Below are 15,885 nucleotides of genomic sequence, written 5' to 3'. Positions count from 1 at the left end.
CAGATTCAGGTTTCCGCATGGATCCAGAGAAAGTCCGGGCGATTATAGACTGGGATCTGCCTGAGAACCTGAAGGCATTGCAACGCTTCCTGGGGTTTGCCAATTTTTATAGAAAGTTTATAAAGAACTATTCCTTGGTGGTCAAACCACTGACGGACATGACCCGAAAGGGATCCGATTTTTCCAAATGGTCACATGCAGCCAAAACTGCCTTTGCATCTCTGAAGGAGAGATTCACCTCGGCCCCTATTCTCGTACAGCCAGATGTCTCGCTTCCTTTTATTGTAGAGGTTGACGCATCAGAGGTGGGGGTGGGAGCGGTACTATCTCAGGGCCCGTCCCCTGGTGAATGGCGTCCGTGTGCTTTCTTTTCGAAGAAATTGTCTACTGCAGAAAGGAACTATGATATTGGCAACAGGGAACTTTTGGCTATTAAGTTGGCTTTTGAGGAGTGGCGTCATTTTTTGGAGGGGGCGGTTCATCCCGTCACGGTGATTACTGATCACAAAAACTTATTATATCTGGAGTCTGCTAAACGTCTCACCCCTAGACAGGCTCGGTGGTCGTTATTTTTTACTAGGTTTAATTTTGTAATAACCTATCGCCCGGGGGCAAAAAATACTAAGGCGGATGCATTGTCTCGAAGTTTTCCTGGAGGGGGTGATGTTGAGGTACCAGAGCCCATTTTGCAAAAGGGGGTGGTGGTCTCTGCATTACACTCAGGTTTGGAGGGGAGGGTGTTGGAAGCTCAGGGGGACGCCCCGGCCTCCTGCCCCTCGGGTAAACTGTTTGTGCCAGAAAATTTACGACTGGAGATACTAAAAGAACACCATAACTCCACACTGGCAGGACACCCAGGTAGTAGGGCAACCTCTGAGTTAGTGTCTCGTCGGTTCTGGTGGCCTAAATGGCGCCAGGAGGTGTTGAATTTTGTGTCTGCATGTGCTACCTGTGCTCGTTCTAAGGTAGATCATACTCGTCCGGCAGGGCGTCTTTTACCTCTGGCCATCCCCTACAGGCCTTGGACGCACCTGTCAATGGATTTCATTACGGATCTACCAGTATCAGCGGGGAAGACTGTTATTCTTGTAGTTGTTGACAGATTCAGTAAAATGGTGCACTTTATTGCTCTTGCCGCATTGCCTAATGCTAACACACTGGCTCAGGTTTTTATTGACCACATCGTGAAGCTTCACGGGGTCCCTTCCGATATTGTTTCGGATCGTGGTACCCAATTAGTTTCTAAATTTTGGAAAGCTTTTTGTTCTCGTTTAGGGGTTCATCTGTCGTTTTCTTCATCTTTCCATCCACAGTCCAACGGTCAGACTGAACGTACAAATTAAAACCTAGAGACATATTTGAGGTGCTTTGTTTCCGAAAATCAGGAGGAATGGTCATCTTATTTACCGTTAGCCGAGTTTGCCATTAATAATCGTCGTCAAGAATCCACCGATAAGTCACCATTTTTTGGTGCGTATGGTTTCCATCCTCAGTTTTGTACGTTTAGTGAGGGGGGGCCGTCTGGGATTCCCGAGGAGGAACGATTTGCGTCTTCACTTTCTTCAGTGTGGCAGAGTGTGCAAGAAAGTTTGAAGAGAATTGGTGGTAGATACAAACGTGCGGCTGATAGGAAGCGCTCTGAAGGTCCGGACCTTGGGGTGAATGACTTGGTGTGGTTGTCTACCAGAAATATCAAGTTGAAGGTTCCCTCGTGGAAATTAGGTCCGAGATTTATTGGTCCTTATAGGGTAATTAAGATCATTAACCCGGTGGCTTTTCGTCTGGAGCTACCTCAGACTCTAAGGATCCATAATGTCTTCCACAGATCCCTGCTTAAGAGATATGTAGAACCTCCTGAACCATTGCCACTACCGCCTCCACCGGTGGTTGTTGATGGCAGTCTTGAGTTTCAGGTAGAAAAGATTGTTGATTCACAATATGTTCGCCGCTCTCTTCAGTACCTGGTGCACTGGAAAGGTTATGGTTCCGAAGAGAGAATGTGGGTTCCAGCATCAGAGATAAAAGCGGACAGACTCATTCGGGCTTTTCATAGCTCCCATCCGGAGAGGCCTGGTCTTGAGGGTCCAGGGGCCCCTCGTAGAAAGGGGGGTACTGTCACGACTGTGACTGATCCAGACAGGTCTGGGAGGAGAAGGTCGCAGCGACTTTCTACTCGCGATAGCTTGTGAGTTTGCTCCGTGGTTCAGGGTATGTCATCTGGGTTTTGCCTTGTGAACCTTTTTGTCCTGACTGGGAGTTTGTAGGCATCCTCCTCAGGTGAGTCCTGTCTGCCACTCCCAGCTACTATATTAGTTTCACTTTCACTTGCAGTCATTGCCAGATATAGTCCTTACTTCCAGTGCTACTCTGACCTTGGAAGGAGATCGTTTGATGGTGTTGCTGTGGAGCTCTTGTCCGGCGTGGACTGTCGTGTTTGGGATCGCTTTCTCTGCTCGTGACTGGATAAGTCTATCTCTGCTGTTGTTTGTTTGTTGCTGTCTTCCCCTGTTGTTTTCCTAGACGTGAGTGATGGTGACTAGCGCTCCCATCGGCCTTTCCCCAGTCCAGTCTTGTTAGGGCGACTGAGGGTTTAGGCATCCTGCTCGCCGCACGGGTTCACACCCCGTCTAGGGTATCAGGGCAGACAGGTGCCAGCTTAGGGTTAGTCAGGGGTGGCCATTCTATTTCCCATCCATAGATAAGGGTCCCCCTTCCCCTCCGTCTGGTCCGACACGACTGCTGCTGGGATAGCGGTCGTGACACAAATTCAGCACATGCGCCAGGCAAGGGATGTGCGTCAAACCGGCTAGTCCCAGAGCTGCGATGAGATTCCGCCCATTATCGCACACCACCAAGCCGGGCTTGAGGCTCACCGGCAGCAACCACTCGTCGGTCTGTTGTTCAATACCCCGCCACAACTCCTGCGCGGTGTGGGGCCTGTCCCCCAAACATATGAGTTTCAGAATGGCCTGCTGACGTTTACCCCGGGCTGTGCTGAAGTTGGTGGTGAAGGTGTGTGGCTGACTGGATGAGCAGGTGGAAGAAGAGGAGGAGGAAGCCGAGTAGGAGGAGGAGGCTACAGGAGGCAAAGAATGTTGCCCTGCGATCCTTGGCGGCGGAAGGACGTGCGCCAAAGAGCTCTCCGCCTGGGGCGCATTTACCCAGTGTGCAGTTAGGGAGATATAGTGTCCCTGGCCGTGCTTACTGGTCCACGTATCTGTGGTTAGGTGGACCTTGCCACAGATGGCGTTGCGCAGTGCACACTTGATTTTATCGGATACTTGGTTGTGCAGGGAAGGCACGGCTCTCTTGGAGAAGTAGTAGCGGCTGGGAACAACATACTGTACTGTGGAACAGCAAGCGACATGAGCTGTTTGAAGCGGTCTTTGTCCACCAGCCTGAATGACAGCATTTCATAGGCCAGTAGTTTAGAAATGCTGGCATTCAGGGCCAGGGATCGAGGGTGGCTAGGTGGGAATTTATGCTTTCTCAAATGTTTGTGAGATGGAGAGCTGAAAGCTGCTGTGTGACATGGTGGAGATGCTTGGTGACGGTGGTGGTGTTGGTGGTACATCCTCTGTTTGCTGGGCGGCAGGTGCCAACGTTCCTCCTGAGGCGGAGGAAGAGGCCGAGGCTGCAGCAGAAGAGGTAGCAGGGGGAGCCTGAGTGAGTTCCTTGTTTTAAAGGTGTTTACTCCACTGCAGTTCATGCTTTGCATGCAAATGCCTGGTCATGCAGGTTGTGCTAAGGTTCAGAACGTTAATGCCTCGTTTCAGGCTCTGATGGCACAGCATGCAAACCACTCGGGTCTTATCGTCAGCACATTGTTCGAAGAACTGCCACGCCAGGGAACTCCTTGAAGCTGCCTGTGGGGTGCTCGGTCCCAGGTGGCGGTGGCCAGTAGCAGGCGAACTCTCTTGGCGGCGGGTGTTCTGCTTTTTCCATCTGCTCCCTCTTTTGCTACGCTGTTGGTTCGGTCTCACCACTGCCTCTTCCTCTGAACTCTGAAAGTCAGTGGCACGACCTTCATTCCATGTGGGGTCTAGGACCTCATCGTCCCCTGCATAGTCTTCCTCCCTGACCTCCTGTTCAGTCTGCACACTGCAGAAAGATGCAGCAGTTGGCACCTGTGTTTCGTCATCATCATAGATGTGCTGAGGTGGTATTCCCATGTCCTCATCATCAGGAAACATAAGTGGTTGTGCGTCAGTGCATTATATGTCTTCAACCGCTGGGGAAGGGCTAAGTGGATGACCTTGGGAAACCGTGCCAGCAGAGTCTTCAAACAGCATAAGAGACTGCTGCATAACTTGAGGCTCAGACAGTTTCCCTGATATGCATGGGGGTGATGTGACAGACTGATGGGCTTGGTTTTCAGGCGCCATCTGTGCGCTTTCTGCAGAAGACTGGGTGGGAGATAATGTGAACGTGCTGGATCCACTGTTGGCCACCCAATTGACTAATGCCTGTACCTGCTCAGGCCTTACCATCCTTAGAACGGCATTGGGCCCCACCAAATATCGCTGTAAATTCTGGCGGGTACTGGGACCTGAGGTAGTTGGTTCACTAGGATGTGTGGCTGTGGCAGAACGGCCACGTCCTCTCCCAGCACCAAAGGGTCCACTAACACCACCACGACCATGTTTGCGTCCCTTACTAGATGTTTTTCTCATTGTTACCATTCACCACAATAAGAAAACAATTATTTGGCCCAATGTATTGAATTCAAATTCAGGCATTTTTTTACAGGCACCTAACACTATCTGGCTATCTATTTATGTACTGTATTACACTAATACAGGCACAGCAGTAACCACAGATTTAGGGGAATATCAATTGTAGGCCTAGTATTTAGGCCCTGGATGAAAGCTATCCTTTTACGGACAGAAGTACACTAGGAGATTCACAGTAGCGTGTGAAAAAATATATAGGATTATGCTTTGAGCACTTGTATTTTAACACTTATTGTAATATACCCTTTAACGGAAAGAAATACACTTGGAGATGCACAATAGTGTGTGCAAATTTAAAGGCTTATGCTATCAGCATTTGTAATTTAACACTTTGTGTAATATACCCTTTTACGGAAAAAAAAATACACTTGGAGATGCCCGCTGAGTGTAATATCCCCTTTTACGGACAGATTTACACTTGGCCTGCAACAGCAGAAACCACTGATTTAGGGTATTGCTATTTTGGCAATTGAATTTTAACCCAGAACAAAAACTATGCTTTGACGGACACTATAAAACTTGTCCTGCCACAGCTGGAACAGATTTAGGGTATTGCTATTTTGGCAATTGAATTTCACCCCAGAAAAAAATATATCCTTTGCCAGACAGCAGACAGTATTACACTTGGCTAGCCACAGCTGGAACACCAGATTTAGGGGATTGCTATTTTTGCAAGTGAATTTCACCCCTCAATAAAATATAGAAAATTCTATCCTGAGTTTCTAGGGGTGACAATAAACACAGCCAAGGATATATATATGTAGGATATATATAAAAAAAAAAAAAACTACTATTGATGGTTAAATGGACTTGGTGGCAGCTTGTGCTGGCGCACCACAAGACACAAAATGGCCGCCGATCACCCCAGAAAAAAGTGACAGAAAAACGCTCTGGGCAGCCTAAAAACAGTGAGCAATTAACTAGCAGAAGTTGAATGATTCACAGCTGTAGATCGATCACTTCACAGCTGTAGATCGATCACTTCTTAACAAGAATTGAACCTCTTTTCTTGAAGTTTTTGATGATCCTATAAATTGTTGATTGAGGTGCAATCTTAGTAGCCACAATATCCTTGCCTGTGAAGCCATTTTTATGCAACGCAATGATGGCTGCACGCATTTCTTTGCAGGTCACCATGGTTAACAATGGAAGAACAATGATTTCAAGCATCACCCTCCTTTTAACAGGTCAAGTCTGCCATTTTAACCCAATCAGCCTGACATAATGATCTCCAGCCTTGTGCTCGTCAACATTCTCACCTGAGTTAACAAGACGATTACTGAAATGATCTCAGCAGGTCCTTTAATGACAGCAATGAAATGCAGTGGAATGTTTTTTTTGGGATTAAGTTAATTTTCATGGCAAAGAAGGACTATGCAATTCATCTGATCACTCTTTATAACATTCTGGAGTATATGCAAATTGCTATTATAAAAACTTAAGCAGCAACTTTTCCAATTTCCAATATTTATGTAATTCTCAAAACTTTTGGCCACGACTGTAGACTAAGGCTGCTGCTGATGGAGCTGGTACTGCTCCTGCCACCCCACCCCTACCCAGCAGCCATGGCAGTGGAATGTGAGCGCAGAGTGTCCCCCTGGTCAGACCTGCGAGAGGATCGACGATAGCGCAGATAGGCAGCGGCCAACTGACTACATAGTGTAACGTGACGGGGATCCCGCGACATCAGTCAAAGCAGGACATGGCAAAACAGGCTATGGAACATGGTAACTTTAACCACCTCCGGACCGCCTAACGCAGGATCGCGTTCCGGAGGTGGCAGCCCTGCGCACAGTCACGCATATACGCGTCATCTCGCGAGACGCGAGACTTCCTGTGAACGCGCGCACACAGGCGCGCGCGCTCACAGGAACGGAAGGTAAGAGAGTTGATCTCCAGCCTGCCAGCGGCGATCGTTCGCTGGCAGGCTGGAGATGTGTTTTTTTTAACCCCTAACAGGTATATTAGACGCTGTTTTGATAACAGCGTCTAATATACCTGCTACCTGGTCCTCTGGTGGTCCCCTTTGTTTGGATCGACCACCAGAGGACACAGGTAGCTCAGTAAAGTAGCACCAAGCACCACTACACTACACTACACCCCCCCCCGTCACTTATTAACCCCTTATTAGCCCCTGATCACCCCTAATCACCCCTGATCACCCCATATAGACTCCCTGATCACCCCCCTGTCATTGATTACCCCCCTGTCATTGATCAACCCCCTGTAAAGCTCCATTCAGACGTCCGCATGATTTTTACGGATCCACTGATAGATGGATCGGATCCGCAAAACGCATCCGGACGTCTGAATGAAGCCTTACAGGGGCGTGATCAATGACTGTGGTGATCACCCCATATAGACTCCCTGATCACCCCCCTGTCATTGATTACCCCCCTGTCATTGATTACCCCCCTGTAAAGCTCCATTCAGACGTCCGCATGATTTTTACGGATCCACTGATAGATGGATCGGATCCGCAAAACGCATCCGGACGTCTGAATGAAGCCTTACAGGGGCATGATCAATGACTGTGGTGATCACCCAATATAGACTCCCTGATCACCCCCCTGTAAAGCTCCATTCAGATGTCCGCATGATTTTTACGGATGCACTGATACATGGATCGGATCCGCAAAACGCATCCGGTCGTCTGAATGAAGCCTTACAGGGGCATGATCAATGACTGTGGTGATCACCCCCCTGTCATTGATTACCCCCCTGTAAAGCTCCATTCAGATGTCCGCATGATTTTTACGGATGCACTGATAGATGGATCGGATCCGCAAAACGCATCCGGACGTCTGAATGAAGCCTTACAGGGGCATGATCAATGACTGTGGTGATCACCCCATATAGACTCCCTGATCACCCCCCTGTCATTGATTACCCCCCTGTCATTGATTACCCCCCTGTAAAGCTCCATTCAGACGTCCGCATGATTTTTACGGATGCACTGATAGATGGATCGGATCCGCAAAACGCATCCGGACGTCTGAATAAAGCCTTACAGGGGCGTGATCAATGACTGTGGTGATCACCCCATATAGACTCCCTGATCACCCCCCTGTCATTGATCACCCCCCTGTCGATGATCAACCCCCCTGTCATTGATCAACCCCCCTGTCATTGATCACCCCCCCTGTCATTGATCACCCCTCTGTAAGGCTCCATTCAGATATTTTTTTGGCCCAAGTTAGCGTAATTTTTTTTTTTTTTTCTTACAAAGTCTCATATTCCACTAAGGGGCTGTTCAGATGAGCGATGATTTTCACGCATCACTTATGCGTTGCGTGAAAATCGCAGCATGCTCTATATTCTGCGTTTTTCACGCAACGCAGGCCCCATAGAAGTGAATGGGGTTGCGTGAAAATCGCATGCATCCGCAAGCAAGTGCGGATGCGGTGCGATTTTCACGCACGGTTGCTAGGTGACTGTCTATACACTGTATTATTTTCCCTTATAACATGGTTATAAGGGAAAATAATAGCATTCTGAATACAGAATGCTTAGTAGAAGGTCAATTGAGGGTTAAAAAATAAAAAAAATTAACTCACCTTGTCCTCTTGTTCGCGTAGTTCTCCCGGTCTTTAGTTCTTTAAAAAGATGAACTATGGGCTAAAGGACCTTTGATGACGTAAGATCACATGCTCCATCACCGCGGTGATGGACCATGTGATTGGAGCATGTGATCTGACGTCACCAAAGGTCCTTTAGCCCATAGTTCATCTTTTGAGAAGTAAAGAAGAGACCGGGACTTACGCGAACAAACGGAGAAGGTGAGTTAATTTTTTTTATTTTTTTTAACCCTCAACTGATCACCTACTATGCATTCTGTTTTCAGAATGCTATTATTTTCCCTTATAACCATGTTATAAGGGAAAATAATAACATCTGCACAACACCGAACCCAAACCTGAACTTCTGTGAAGAAGTTCGGGTCTGGGTACCACAGTCGGTTTTTTATCACGTGCGTGCAAAACACATTGCACACGCACGATAAAAACTGAACATCGGAACGCAATCGCAGTCAAAACTGACTGCAATTGCATTCCTACTCGCGCGGGTTTGCCGCAACACACCGGGACGCATCCGGAACTAATCCGGACACGCTCGTGTGAACCCAGCCTAACTTGTGTCAAAAAATAAAATCTCACATGAACTCACCATACCCCTCACGGAATCCAAATGCGTAAAATTTTTTAGACATTTATATTCCAGACTTCTTCTCACGCTTTAGGGCCCCTAGAATGCCAGGGCAGTATAAATACCCCACATGTGACCCCATTTCGGAAAGAAGACACCCCCAGGTATTCCGTGAGGGGCATATTGAGTCCATGAAAGATTGAAATTTTTGTCCCAAGTTAGCGGAACGGGAGACTTTGTGAGAAAAAAATAAAAAATATCAATTTCCGCTAACTTGTGCCAAAAAAAAAAAATTTCTATGAACTCGCCATGCCCCTCATTGAATACCTTGGGGTGTCTTCTTTCCAAAATGGGGTCACATGTGGGGTATTTATACTGCCCTGGCATTCTAGGGGCCCCAAAGCGTGAGAAGAAGTCTGGTATCCAAATGTCTAAAAATGCCCTCCTAAAAGGAATTTGGGCACCTTTGCGCATCTAGGCTGCAAAAAAGTGTCACACATCTGGTATCGCCGTACTCAGGAGAAGTTGGGGAATGTGTTTTGGGGTGTCATTTTACATATACCCATGCTGGGTGAGAGAAATATCTTGGTCAAATGCCAACTTTGTATAAAAAAATGGGAAAAGTTGTCTTTTGCCAAGATATTTCTCTCAACCAGCATGGGTATATGTAAAATGACACCCCAAAACACATTCCCCAACGTCTCCTGAATACGGCGATACCAGATGTGTGACACTTTTTTGCAGCCTAGGTGGGCAAAGGGGCCCATATTCCAAAGAGCACCTTTAGGATTTCACAGGTCATTTACCTACTTACCACACATTAGGGCCCCTGGAAAATGCCAGGGCAGTATAACTACCCCACAAGTGACCCCATTTTGGAAAGAAGACACCCCAAGGTATTCCGTGAGGGGCATGGCGAGTTCCTAGAATTTTTTATTTTTTGTCACAAGTTAGTGGAAAATGATGATTTTTTTTTTTATTTTTTTTTTCATACAAAGTCTCATATTCCACTAACTTGTGACAAAAAATAAAAAGTTCCATGAACTCACTATGCCCATCAGCGAATACCTTGGGGTCTCTTCTTTCCAAAATGGGGTCACTTGTGGGGTAGTTATACTGCCCTGGCATTCTAGGGGCCCAAATGTGTGGTAAGGAGTTTGAAATCAAATTCTGTAAAAAATGACCTGTGAAATCCGAAAGGTGCTCTTTTGTATATGGGCCCCTTTGCCCACCTAGGCTGCAAAAAAGTGTCACACATCTGGTATCTCCGTAATCGGGAGAAGGTGGGGAATGTGTTTTGGGGTGTCATTTTACATATACCCATGCTGGGTGAGAGAAATATCTTGGCAAAAGACAACTTTTCCCATTTTTTTATACAAAGTTGGCATTTGACCAAGATATTTATCTCACCCAGCATGGGTATATGTAAAAAGACACCCCAAAACACATTCCTCAACTTCTCCTGAGTATGGAGATACCAGATGTGTGACACTTTTTTGCAGCCTAGGTGGGCAAAGGGGCCCACATTCCAAAGAGCACCTTTCGGATTTCACAGGTTATTTACCTACTTACCACACATTTGGGCCCCTAGAATGCCAGGGCAGTATAACTACCCCACAAGTGACCCCATTTTGGAAAGAAGAGACCCCAAGGTATTCGCTGATGGGCATAGTGAGTTCATGGAAGTTTTTATTTTTTGTCAGAAGTTTGTGGAATATGAGACTTTGTATGAAAAAAAAAAAAAAAAAAAAAATCATCATTTTCCACTAACTTGTGACAAAAAATAAAAAATTCTAGGAACTCGCCATGCCCCTCACGGAATACCTTGGGGTGTCTTCTTTCCAAAATGGGGTCACTTGTGGGGTAGTTATACTGCCCTGGTATTCTAGGGGCCCAAATGTGTGGTAAGGAGTTTGAAATCAAATTCAGGAAAAAATGAGGAGTGAAATCCGAAAGGTGCTCTTTGGAATATGGGCCCCTTTGCCCACCTAGGCTGCAAAAAAGCGTCACACATCTGGTATCCCCGTACTCAGGAGAAGTTGAGGAATGTGTTTTGGGGTGTCTTTTTACATATACCCATCACTATGCCCATCAGCGAATACCTTAGGGTGTGTACTTTCAGAAATGGGGTCATTTGTGGGGTGTTTGTACTGTCTGGGCATTGTAGAACCTCAGGAAACATGACAGGTGCTCAGAAAGTCAGAGCGGCTTCAAAAAGCGGAAATTCACATTTTTGTACCATAGTTTGTAAACGCTATAACTTTTACCCAAACCATTTTTTTTTTACCCAAACATTTTTTTTTTATCAAAGACATGTAGAACTATAAATTTAGAGCAAAATTTCTATATGGATCTCGTTTTTTTTGCAAAATTTTACAACTGAAAGTGAAAAATGTCATTTTTTTGCAAAAAAATCTTTAAATTTCGATTAATAACAAAAAAAGTAAAAATGTCAGCAGCAATGAAATACCACCAAATGAAAGCTCTATTAGTGAGAAGAAAAGGAGGTAAAATTCATTTGGGTGGTAAGTTGCATGACCGAGCAATAAACGGTGAAAGTAGTGTAGGTCAGAAGTGTAAAAAGTGGCCTGGTCTTTCAGGGTGTTTAAGCACTGGGGGCTGAGGTGGTTAATGCAAGGTAACAAGAGCACATGACAATGACAAACATGCCGCAGAGTACTGTTGCAGATCAGCGGGTGGAAACCCACTGTACTACCAGGGGAGGGCTGGCAGCCTTAGTCCTGGGGGGCAAATCCAGTCAAGTGGCCCATTTTTAGCCCCTCCCATTATTAAAAGCCCCTCCTACATATAATAGGCCACTCCCAACACACACTGTACAGCTGACATTCTATAGTTGCGGCCTGTCTTTACACATCATACGGAGAGGGGTGGCCTGTCCTGGCTGCACTGCCTGCTTATACAACAAGCTACAGCCAGGAAGCTCCTCCGCTCTCCTCCCTCCCCAGATCCTGCTCAAGGCTTGTGGTTCCCCCCACCATCTTCCACCCGCCCATGGCCTGCTGCCCCCTTTCGTCGTCCTCACCCAGCTCTGAATCCTCCTTCTGCAAATGGCAGGAGGAGGAGCCGGAGCATCTCCTCTCCTACATAGCGCCACATACCTCTTACATCCAGTGATGTCACCTTTGTTGTAGACGTTCTCTTTCCTCATCTTCTCCATTCAGACCAGACCGCCATGATGATTTTTCTGCCATTTCCCGTCTCTGCAGAGATTGAGAAACAGACATTAGTTTCCTGCCACCCCTAATACTATACTGCAGAAACAGTCCCCCTGGAAATACTAATACCACACAGATAGTGCCCCCAATACTGTGCCCGCTGTGCCCCCAATACTATACTGCAGAAACAGTACCCCTGGGAATACTACTACCACACAGATAGTGCCCCCTAAACAATTATTGGCACACAGTGCTCTAAAAAATAACTGCGCCCAGACACTAATATTATAAAGATAATGTCCCCCAAAAATAATTGTGCTAAGTTGATACTATGCCAGGGTGCCCCCAAAGTAACAGTGCTCCCCAAAATCCCACCAATAGAAATAATTCTCTGCCAGAGCACACTTAGTAGTAATAATGCCCCTATAGTGCCCTAGTAATCATGTTCCTCATAGCCCCCCAGTAGTAGTAAAGCTCCCCATAATACCCCCTAGTAGTACTAATTTTCCCTATAATATGACAGTACATGAAATACCCCCGCTTAGTGCCCGCAGTTGAGCTAATGTCCCCATAATGTATGCCAGTATAAAATACCCCAATATAGTGCCCCAGTAAATGCCCTCATACTGCTCCTCTCCCCCTTCCCCATAGTGTCCCCCATAATATGCCAGTAAAAAAATGCCCCTTAGTGGCCCCAGCAGATACCCCTATAGTGCTCCTCTACCCCACAATGTGCCAGTAAAAAAATGCCCCTTCTTAGTGCCACCATATGCCCCAATAGTGCTCCACTCCCCCATAGTGCCCCCAAATAATGCCCCATAGTGCCGCTCTCCCCTATAGTGCCTCCCATAATGTGCCAGTAAAAATGCCCCCTTAGTGCTACCAAATGCCATAGTGCCCCCCATAATGTTCCAATACAAAAGGCCCCTTTAGAGCCCCCACTTCCCCATAGTGCCCCCAAATAATGCCCCTATAGTAACACCAGATGCCCCATAGTGCTGCTCTCCCCTATAGTGTCCCCCAGAATGTAACAATAATTTTAAAAAAGCCCCTTTAGAGCCCCCAGATACCCCCATAGTGCTCCTCTCCCCCATGGTGCCCCCCATAATGTGCCAGTAAGAAATGCCCCCATAGTGCCAGCTCCCCCCCATAGTGCCAGCTCCCCCCCATAGTGCCAGCTCCCCCATAGTGCCAGCTCCCCCCATAGTGCCAGCCCCCCCCCCATAGTGCCAGCCCCCCCCCCCATAGTGCCAGATCATCCCCTATAGTGCCAGATCATCCCCTATAGTGCCAGATCATCCCCTATAGTGCCAGATCCCCCCCATAGTGCCAGATCACCCCCTATAGTGCCAGATCACCCCCTATAGTGCCATATCACCCCCCCCCCCATAGTGCCAGCTCCCCCTATAGTGCCCCCCATAGTGCCAGCTCCCCCCCCATAGTGCCAGCCCCCCCATAGTACCAGCCCCCCCATAGTGCCAGATCCCCCCCATAGTGCCAGATCCCCCCCATAGTGCCAGATCCCCCCCATAGTGCCAGATCCCCCCCTATAGTGCCAGATCCCCCCCATAGTGCCAGATCCCCCCTATAGTGCCAGATCCCCCCCTATAGTGCCAGACCCCCCCCCCCATAGTGCCAGACCCCCCCCCCCATAGTGCCAGATCTTCCCCCCCCCATAGTGCCAGATCTCCCCCCCCCCCATAGTGCCAGCCCCCCACAAAGAAGAAAAAAAAATAAACACTAATACCTGTGTCCCTGCTGTGTGCTGCCCGGCTCAGGCGGCGCGATGATGACGTCACCGCGCCGCCTGAGCCGGCCTCTGATAGGCTGCAGGCATTAGTGCCTGCGGCCTATCAGAAGAACAGGGGAGGGACACGCCTCTCCCTCCCCTGCCCCACAGCACACAGCACGGCAGCAATTACATCCAGGGCCGCGCCGCCTGTGGTGATGATCGGCGGTGCGCCCTGAAGAATAAATAAAAAATAAAAAAATTATTTTTAAAGACGTGCGGCCCAGCGGCCGTTTATTTAGGGCGGCCTGGGGGGCAATTGCCTCCCTGCCCCCCGGCCCAGCCCGCCCCTGTGTACTACTGATGGTATGTACCCTGAATGGGCGTGACTAAGCAACTACCTGGACTATCTGATAGTGGGGATAGACTTTGCCGTTAGGGTAGCTGCAAGGTGCTACTCCAGAGACGCACCCGTACAGTAGCAACTGGTCAGGAGGACCAGGAGATACCTACAAAGGTATCTACAGTAGTACAGACATGAACCAAAATACAGGCATGGCAAAAACCAGGCAGAGCTGTGCATGGATGGCGATTCATCCTCTGGGGAAGCCAGGAACCCACTTCCGCAGGTGATCAAATAGGCATGAACAGAAGCAGAGTAAACTGCCACACACAAGAACAGAAACAGGCATAACAGAAACAAACACAGATTAAGCTCTGCTAGGCTATGGACAAACCAGATATCACGGTGAACCGCACCGTGACATTACCTCCCCCTCCAGAGGACGACATGAACGCCAGGAACCGACAGGCCGAACATGCTGACACCCTCTTTCAAAAGGTCAAAACCCTGGAACAAGGCAAGGTACACAGACCACAGACCTGAGATCCAGGGAAAACAAAACTAGAAATTCATGGCAAGGAAAGGCAAGAACATAGCAGTACCCGGCATGGTAATTGCTCTGCATACTATAACGTGCCAGGGATCCCACGGGGAATCCCCGAGACGTCAGGCAAGGCAGGACATGGCAAAACAGCCTACGGAACACAGAAACTATAATGCAAGGTAACAGAAGCACATGACAATGACAAATGTGCCGCAGAGTACTGTTACAGATCAGCGAGTGAAAACCCACTGTGCTACTGACGGTATGTACTCTGAAGGGACATGACTAAGCAGAGCCCCTGATGGTGGGGATAGACTTTGCCATTAAGTTAGCTGCCAGGTGCCACTCCAGAGCTGCACCCGTACAGTAGCAACTGATCAGGAGGACCAGGAGATATCTACGAAGGTATCTACAGTAATACAGGCATGAACCGAAATACAGGCTTGACAGAAACCAGGAATAGGGGTCGGTGTCTGTGGAGACTCAAGTGGGCGGTGAGGAAGAGGGGCAGAGGTTGGATGATAGAGCGCGTGGGGAGGTGTATGTGTGCTTTGAGGGCCCTTTGGGGGCCCATTTGAAGCAGGAGGTGAAAGAAAAAATCTGGAAAGGGGAATATGTTGAAATATTTTCCTTGCTTCCTTTGGAACGGTTTAATTTGGATAGGGGTAAGAAGGATGAGGGAAAGAAAGAGGAGGAAGAGAAGCGGCGGCATAGGTTGATCCCCCGCACATTTGCTAATTGGCTGCAAGCGTTTGCCATATTAGCAAGTGTCATTGGGGAGAGGTCTCCGGAATGTTGTTCGGCGTTATTCTATTACCAGGATGCGATAGGTGAGGCATATCGGGTATACGGCGGTGTGGGGTGGCTCCGTTACGATGAGCAGTTTCGGCAGCGTAAGGCGGTTAGGTCAGATATACGGTGGGACCACAAAGACATCGGGTTGTGGTTGAAGGTGACGGCACCGCCTAGGGCTGGGCAATCCTTTCGGGCTGAGCCCGGGGGATCGTCCCCGGGGGCATTGGCAGCAGCGTCAGCAAAAGGGTTATGTTTCCTCTTTAATGAAGGGAGCTGCAGATTTGGAGCTAAGTGCAAATTCAAGCATGAATGCTCAGGGTGTGGAGGGTCGCATGGGGCTAGCCGTTGCTTTAGAGGGGGGAGACAGAGGGGGGGGGGGGGATGGTGTTGGAAAGGGGCCGGACACCGGTGCAGGTGGA

Source organism: Bufo bufo, chromosome 9 (genome assembly GCF_905171765.1).
Source record: "Bufo bufo chromosome 9, aBufBuf1.1, whole genome shotgun sequence".
NCBI lineage: Eukaryota > Metazoa > Chordata > Amphibia > Anura > Bufonidae > Bufo > Bufo bufo.
This window is presented reverse-complemented; position numbering follows the sequence as displayed.